Consider the following 8418-nt stretch of genomic DNA (forward strand, 5'->3'; position numbering starts at 1 on the left):
TGGTGGGAATGCAGACTGATGCATCCACTGTGGGAAACAGTATGGAATTTCTTAAAAAACAAAAATGGAACTGCCTTTTGACCCAGCAATTCCAGTGCTGGGATTATACACCAAGAATCCTGAAATACCAATTGAAAAGAACCTATGCACCCCAATATTCATAGCAGCACTATTTACAATAGCCAAGTGCTAGAAAGAATCTAAGTGACCATCAGTAAATGAGTGGATCAAAAAGCCGTGTATATTTACACAATGGAATACTATGCCGCAAAAAGAAAGAAGGAACTCCTATCCTTCAAGACAGCATGGATGGAACTGGAGAGTATTATGCTAAGTGAAATAAACCAGGGTGTGAAAGACAAATACCATATGACCACACCTATAAGCAGAACTGTAGGGACAATGGAGTCAGTCAGGCTAACTCACCTGGATGTCTGGGCAAGCATAGCTTAACAGTGTTCATATAACCTTGAGTAGGGGTTCGCATGCATAGAATGAAGCTCTGTTATATAACTAGAAGGTCCATATTGACATCCTGCCAGCTTTGTGTGCACTTAATATATAAGGGAGTTGGGACTACCCATTGTGCGACTCACAGCTAGTGGCATGCATGGATCGCACTACCCGGAATAAAGTTATGTCAGACACCCCAACAGCTCCATGTATATTCTTCCATCTGCCCGAATCCTGTGTGAACCTGCTTGGCCTCAAATTCTTGTAGGACAGGAACCTAAACAAAAGTGAACAAAGTATATTCCAAGACATGGAAATAAAGAACAAACTGACAGTGACCAGAGGGGGTGGGGGTGAGGGATAACAGGGCAAAGAAGAGGAAGGCTCATCAAGGAACATGTGTAAAGGAGCCATAGACAAAGACAACAGGGAGTAAGGGGAGAATTAAATATGGGAGGTGGGGGTGGGTAAGGCCAGGGAGAGTAATGGGGGGAAATGGGGACAACTGTAATTAAACAACAATTAAAAAAACTTTCCTTATAAGTATTTTATAGACATCAGCAGTTGCAGCTCCTGCTTAACCAAGGAATGACCCTGATCATGAGAAATTGGGCGAGTTTCAGCAACTCATGAACCAGCAGAAACACTGCCTTTACACTCTGTTCCCAGATATCAGCAATAAAACTGCAGATGAAGCAATGAAATCTCATAATGACGCAAACTACAGATAACATTGAGCAGAACTGAGAACATGCATGTCACCAGAAATTCCTTAGTTTTCCTCTTACCACGGTTCCCTTATGTAAACTTAGCAGGATATCTGAGATACTGAGATGGGCTTTGAGAGGAGAGTCCCTCATCTTGCAGGTTGCAGGCACCTGAATAAATCCACTTTTCTTCACATCAGCACCTGCCTCTGGAGTACTGGCTTTTGAAGCAGCGAGCCACCAGACCTGTGTTCAGTTACACAAACACCTAAGTTTTAGACTTATTTCTTATACCAAAAGTCCAGATGACCTTGATTTAGTCTAAGCTTTCTGATTTCAGCTTCTGCAATCTAAGGAAATTGAGCTTGATAGTCTCTGAGATCCATTCTGAGAATAATAGTCGACACTGGTTTACTCATAGTTTTAGAGTTAAACATATGTTTTTGCTACTTTTTTTTTTGTCTTTTTATGTAAGATGACATCACGATGCTCAGACAATGAGGCATCTGAGCTAAGAGGGAGATGTTTCCCCATCTGCCTCTTGCTGTTTTTTTACTTGAGAGCCAGGATTTCCTAATAAAGGAGTGAAACCAACTGAAGTATTTTTCTCTGTATCAAATTAGCTGTTGCTCAGCAAGTAGAAATTAAATATCAGCTATAAGGCACTAATAGGTATTTGCTAGAATGGAATTAGTGGCAGCATTTTTAGTACCCAGTTTCAGTCAACAGAGCTATCTAGGCCAGATCACCTGTAAATATTAGGATACTGACAACATATAGGATAGTTTTTTTTTAAACTGACCTAATTAAATTTCATATTATATTAAACTTTTATTTTCTTAGAATTTCCAGAACACTTTATAAATTTTTTTGCAATAAGAAGAAATTAGGACTTCTGGTCAAGAGAAGGCGTAGGTAGACATCACTTACCTCTTCTCACAACCACATCAAAATTACAATTAAAGTATAGCACAACCATCACTCAGAACCATTAGAAATCGAGTTGAATGGAAGTCTGATAATCACGGATTAGAGAAACTACATCCATCAAGACTGGTAAGAGGGGTGCAGATGTGGAATAAGCTGGTCCTTCACCCACATATAGTGGATAAAAATTTGGGAGGGATATCTCGGGGGTGAAGAGTCTCAGCCTCATACCAGGCCCTACAGTTCCAGTGCCAAGAAGGTAAGTCTCCACAACTTCTGGCTGCAAAACCAGCAGAGATTAAGTCAGTGGAAGAAACTCCTGGAACCCCAAGAAGTTCCTCTTAAAGGATCTATACACAGACTCACCTACTCAAATTCACTTCCTCTGAGCTCCAGCACTGAAATAGCTACTTGAAAGACATCAGCGGAATACAGGGAGAAACTGGTGTCTGGCATCAAAGTGAGCAGAGGCCATTGTCCATTTTCTAAACCATCCCTCCGCAGAGCCAGCAAGCTGGTGCCATATGTGAGTCTTCATCAACCTGGCTAACACTCTTTGACATGCCTTGGAGATCCCCAGAGACTCTGCCCCACCCAACTTATGGGCCCACCCAAGCTGCTTTTCCATATGAATGACTGATCAAGGCTCCTGCTTAACCACTTCCTAAATCCTCCCAAGGAAGCCACAGCTGGCCTCAGTGAAACCCAGGCTTGGCATCAGTAGCAGGCAGCCTAGATTCACAGCATGGCTATTAATGAGCATCTCAATACCTAGGACATGTAGCAGCCATCTCAGACTGTTTTGTACCTCAGGCAGGATGGCCCTGGGCAAAACACAGGGGAGAGCTGGCCTCAGCCTGCACCACCTGGGAAAACCTAGGGCCAGCACACCCAGTGAACAGCTACAGGCCATATCAGAGCACCACCACCCTGCACCTGCACAGCTGATCCTCCATGGAGGTCAGAAGTTGGTGGTAAGTGGTCACAGCCAGTCCTTGCAGCTGACTGGCCTGGGTAAATCCCTCCTGTTGACCTTCCAACAGCAACCAAGGCTCAAGTACAAGAGGAGGATGTACTCAGCCCACACAAAGGGCACACCTCAAGTACCCAGCTTGGGCGAGAGGGGCGGCTGTACCACTGGACCCTACATGACATCTATTACATTAAGCCACACTACCAGGCACAGAGTCAAAGCAGATCTACCTAATTTGGAGACAGCCAAAATGAGGAGACAAAGAAACATGGCACATATGAAAGGACAGATCAAAACTCCAGAAAAATAGCGAAACCAAATGAAGATAATCAATCTATCAGATGCAGAGTTCAAAACACCAATTATAAGGATGATTGAGGAACTTAGTGTGGACCTCAGCAGCATAAAAAAAGATCTAGTCAGAAACACAGGATTTATAAATTGAAATAAAGAACAATTTACAAGAAAACAACATAGAGTGGATCTGAGAAACAAATCAATGATTTGGAACATAAGGTAGCAAAAAAATAGCTAATCAGAACAAGAAGAAGAAAAGAGAGTCCCCCAAAATGAGGATAGTATAAAGCAGCCTCTGGGACAACTTTGAGAAGTTCAAGATTCGCATCATAGGGGTGCTAGAAGGAGAAGAGAAAGAACAAGAAATTGGAAGTCTACTTGAAAAAATAATGAAAGAAAACTTCCCTACTTGGTGAAGGAAATAGATAAGCAAGTCCAGGAAGCACAAAGAGGCCCAAACAAGATGGATGCAAAGAGGCCCACTTCAAGACTCATCATAATTAAAATGCCACAGGTTAAAGATAAAGAGTGAATCTTAAAAGCAGCAAGAGAAAAGAAGTTAGTTACCTACAGCGGAGTTCGCATAAGACTGCCAGCTGATTCCTCTAAAGAAACTTTTCAGGCTAGAAGGGATTGGCAAGAAATACTCTAAGTCCCTGCATGAAAAGCAGGGACCTACAGCTAAGTTTGCTCTACCCAGCTAAACTATCATTTAGAATTGATGGGGGCAGATAAAGAGCTTCCCAGATAAGAAAAAACTAATGGAGTTCATCATCACCAAATGTTATTATATGAAATATTAAAGGGACTTATTTAAGAAAAAGAATATCAAAACTATGAACAATAAAATGGCAAAAAAATTACATATCTATCAACAATTGAATCTAATAAACAAATTAAGCAAGCAAGGACAGAGACAGGGTAATGGATACAGAGAACGTTTTGATGTTTGTCAGTTGAGAGAGAGGTATTGGTGAATGGGTGAAGAGGTGAAGGAATTAAAAAGTACAGTTAGGCAGTTACAAAATAGCCCTGGAATGTGAAGCATAGGGAATTGAGTAGCCAAAGAACTTATACACATAACCCATGAACATGAACAAAGATGTGGGGGTTGCCTGAGGGAATGGGGGTGCCAGGTGGAGGGGGTAAAAGGGAGAAAAAAATCAAGACAACTGTAACAGCATACTCAATAAAGTATAATTAATAAAAAAAGCAAAGATAAATGAAGAAATTAAGTGTTTAAATACATATAAGTGCATATATTATGAAACTAGACATCAAAAAATTTAATTTAAATACAAAGGGAGAAAACACTTTGGATTCTATGTTACATGATGTCAGTGAAATTTATGCTCTGGAAAATACAGACTAACATACTAGGGAAAACTGAATTATATAGTAACATGTTTAGCCAGGTTCTCCCAGTACTCTGATCTCACTGGACTAAACCAGATCCTTGAGAAATGAGTTACTGAATTCAGAACCATATGAAGCCTTTTCACAAAAGTACATCAAAAGAATGTATAAGAGTCAGAAAATATGAAAATAAGTTTTCAAGAGAGAGAAAATGGTTAATACAATGGCCCTTGTTGCTCATTCACTTCAGATATTAAAAGAATGAATATCTCAGAAGCCAATAATAGCTCTAGGTCTATGAGTGAGTTAATCCTCCTTGGCTTCCTCTGCCACAGAGAAATCTAGATCTTCCTCTTTGTGCTCTTCTCTCTCATCTACCTTCTGACCCTCCGAGGGAACACAGCCATCATCTGTGCTGTGTGGTCAAGCCAAACTCTCCACACACCCATGTACATCTTCCTGGCCGACTTCTCCTTCCTGGAGATCTGCTACACCAGTTCTGATGTGCTCAAAATGTTGGCCAATATCATCTCTCAGAACAAGAGCATCTCCTACTCTGGGTGCCTGCTCCACTTTTACTACCTCTTCTCCATGAGGGCTCCTGAGGGCCACTTTCTCTCTGCTATGTCCTTTGATCAGTCCCTTGCCATCTGAAGGTCTCTTTACTACCCCACCATCATGATTCATCATCTATGTCCTGATAAGTGGTTTTCTGCTGGGCAGGTGACTTTCTGTCCATATTCATGCCTGCAGTTCTGATGTTCCAGGTGCCTTTCTGTGGCCCTAACATCACTGACCATTTTTTTTTCTGTTACCTAAAGACATTGCTGGCATTTCCCTATTACCCAGTTCCCACACTACTCTACCTTGTGCTACTGTAAGCTCTCATACCATCTTCATCTCCTTCCTCTACATCCTTGGGTGCTATAGCTTAGTTTTGTGAGATGAGCATTGGGTACCAGCTGGCTCAGGCAGAACAAAGCTTTTTCTACCTGTGTGTCTCATTTCTTGGTGGTTCCCCTGTTTTGTGGCTCAGTCATGGTGATATAAGTGAGTCTGGGCTCCAAGAGCCATTCTGGAACACAGAAATTTGTGACTTGATTTACTACATGGAAGCCCCATTATTTAATCCTCTGAAATACATCCTCCAAAATAGAGATATAGAGGATGCACTAAAGAAAGTCCTGGGAGGACCATCAAAGGAAATCCCTAAAAATCCAGATAAATGATATAATTTTTTCTATCATTATTCATCCAGGAATACAGAATTTCTCACTTTAAAAAGAACTATTTTCTGGGCATGTCTGAGTGTTTGATTCCTTACTCTAATAAAAGTGTGACATTACACACAAGGAACCCTCATCCTATCTCAAAAGCAAATACCTACAGTTCTAAAAGTCCATTATAGGCAAGTTGTGTATAGTTTTCATTCACCAGTGTATCATTTCTCTATCTGGAGATATTTTTTGAAGTTCTAAAACTACCAAAATCGAGTTGGCATGTATTAAGCTAAGACTCGTGTTTCCAATTTAACATAATGCTACCCTATGTGTTTCAAACTTATCAACCACTTCCTTTACAATTACAGGTTTTTCTATAATGAGATATAGAATATACACACATTACTTGCAAAAATTCAGTTGCTTTATTTATAAGATCAAGGAAGCACTATCTGTTCCTGAGACAATAGTGTTTCTTCATCTGTGTTTTCCTTACTACCAAACATTGGTAAAGTGACCACAGTATGCCACAATGAAAACATTACTTCTTTTTTTGTAAATTAATTAATTAATTTTTTATTGTTCAAATACATTTGTCTCTACCCACCACCACTTTCCCCAGCCCCACTCACCCTCACCTTCCCCCGTCAATCCTTCCCCACCTTGGCTTCATCTGGTGTCCTTCACACCTGTTCCTTGATCTGAGCTTTCCTCTTCCCCTCCCCGCTACCTCCCTCCCTCCCTCTCTCCCATCCCTGTCAGTTTCTCCTTTCTTTCAATATTGCTGGCCATATTTTCCTTGCCTTCTTGCTTGGTTGATTAGATCCCACATATAGGTGAGATCATGTGGTATTTGTCTTTCACTGCCTGGCTTATTTCACTTAGCACAATGCTCTCCAGTTCTATCCATGCTGTCACAAAGGGTAGTAGCTCTTTCTTTCCTTCTGCCACGTACTATTCCATTGTATAAATGTACCATAGTTTTTTGATCCACTCATTTACTGATGGGCACTTAGGTTGTTTCCAGCACTTGGCTATTGTAACTTGTGCTGCTATGAACATTGGGGTGCATTTGTTCTTTTGAATTGGTGTTTCAGGATTCTTAGGGTATAATCCCAGCAGTGGAATTGCTTGGTCAAAAGGCAGTTCCGTTTTTAGGTGTTTTTTTTTTTTTGGAAATTCGAAACTGTTTCCTGCAGTGGCTGCACCAGTCTGCATTCCCACCAACAGTGTGCTAGGGTTCCCTTTTCTCCACAACCTTGCCAGCACTTGTTGTTTGTTGATTTGTTTATGATGGCCTTTCTGACCAGTGTGAAGTGGTATCATTGTGGTTTTAATTTGCATTTCTCTGATGGCCAGTAATGCTGAGCATCCTTTCATATGTCTCTGGGTCCTGTGTATGTCCTCCTTAGAGAAGTGTCTGTTCAGATCCTTTGCCCATTTTTTAATTGGATTGTTTGTCTTTCTGGAGTGGAGTCATGTGAGTTCTTTATATATTTTGGAGACCAAACCCTTGTCCGTGGAATCATTGGCAAATATATTTTCCCATACAGTTGGCTCCCTTTTCATTTTGTTGATGGTTTCTTTAGCTGTGCAGGAGCTTCTTATTTTGATGAAGTCCCATTTGTTTGTTTTTTCCTTTATGTCCCTTGTTTTAGGGGACATACTCGTGAAAATATTGCTGCATGGGATATCTGAGAGCTTCCTGCCTATGTTCTCTTCTAGGACTTTTGTGGTGTCACAACTTATATTGAAGTCTTTTATGCATCTTGATTTCATTTTTGTGTATGGTGTACGTTGGTGGTCAAATTTCAATTTTTTGCATGTAGCTGTCCATCTTTCCCAACACCACTTGTTGAAGAAGCCATTTTTACTCCATTTTATGATTCTGCCCCTTTTGTCAAATATTAATTGACCATAGAGACATGAGTTTGTTTCTGGGCTCTTTATTCTGTTCCATTGATCTATGTGTCTGTTTTTATGCCAGTACCAGACTGTTTTGACTTCAGTGGCCTTTTAATATAGTTTGATGTCAGGTATTGTGATCCCTCATACTTTGTTCTTCTTTCTCAAAATTGCTGCAGCAATATGGGGTCATTTATAGTTCCATATAAATTTTTGAAATGTCTGTTCTATATCTGTGAAGTATGTCATTGGTATTTTAATAGGGATTGAATTGACTCTATAAATCGTTTAGCGTAGTATGGACATTTTGATGGTGTTAATTCTTGCAATCCATGAATACGGTTTATGCTTCCATTTATTTGTGTCTTCCTTAATTTCTTTCTTCAGTGTTGTGTAGTTTTCTGAGTACAGGTCTTTTACGTCTTTGGTTAAGTTTATTCCTAGGTACTTTATTTTTCTTCTTGCTATAGAAAGTGGGATTTTTTCCCCCTGATTACTGCTTCTGATAGTTCATTGTTAGTGTACAAAAATGCCTTTAATTTCTGAATATTGACTTTGTATCTCTGCTCTTTTGCCAAAT

The 8418-nt window shown here is 40.3% G+C and overlaps 1 pseudogene; it reads left to right on the forward strand.

Annotated features, from left to right (window-relative positions):
• The first annotated feature begins 5010 nt into the window (after nucleotides 1-5010).
• On the forward strand, nucleotides 5011-5942 carry LOC129063145 (olfactory receptor 11H12-like; annotated as a pseudogene).
• The last annotated feature ends 2476 nt before the right edge of the window (nucleotides 5943-8418 follow it).

The sequence above is a fragment of the Pteronotus mesoamericanus genome, unplaced genomic scaffold (genome assembly GCF_021234165.1).
Source record: "Pteronotus mesoamericanus isolate MK-2021 breed Mesoamerican mustached bat unplaced genomic scaffold, CSHL_Meso_final contig_164, whole genome shotgun sequence".
In the NCBI taxonomy this organism is placed as follows: domain Eukaryota; kingdom Metazoa; phylum Chordata; class Mammalia; order Chiroptera; family Mormoopidae; genus Pteronotus; species Pteronotus mesoamericanus.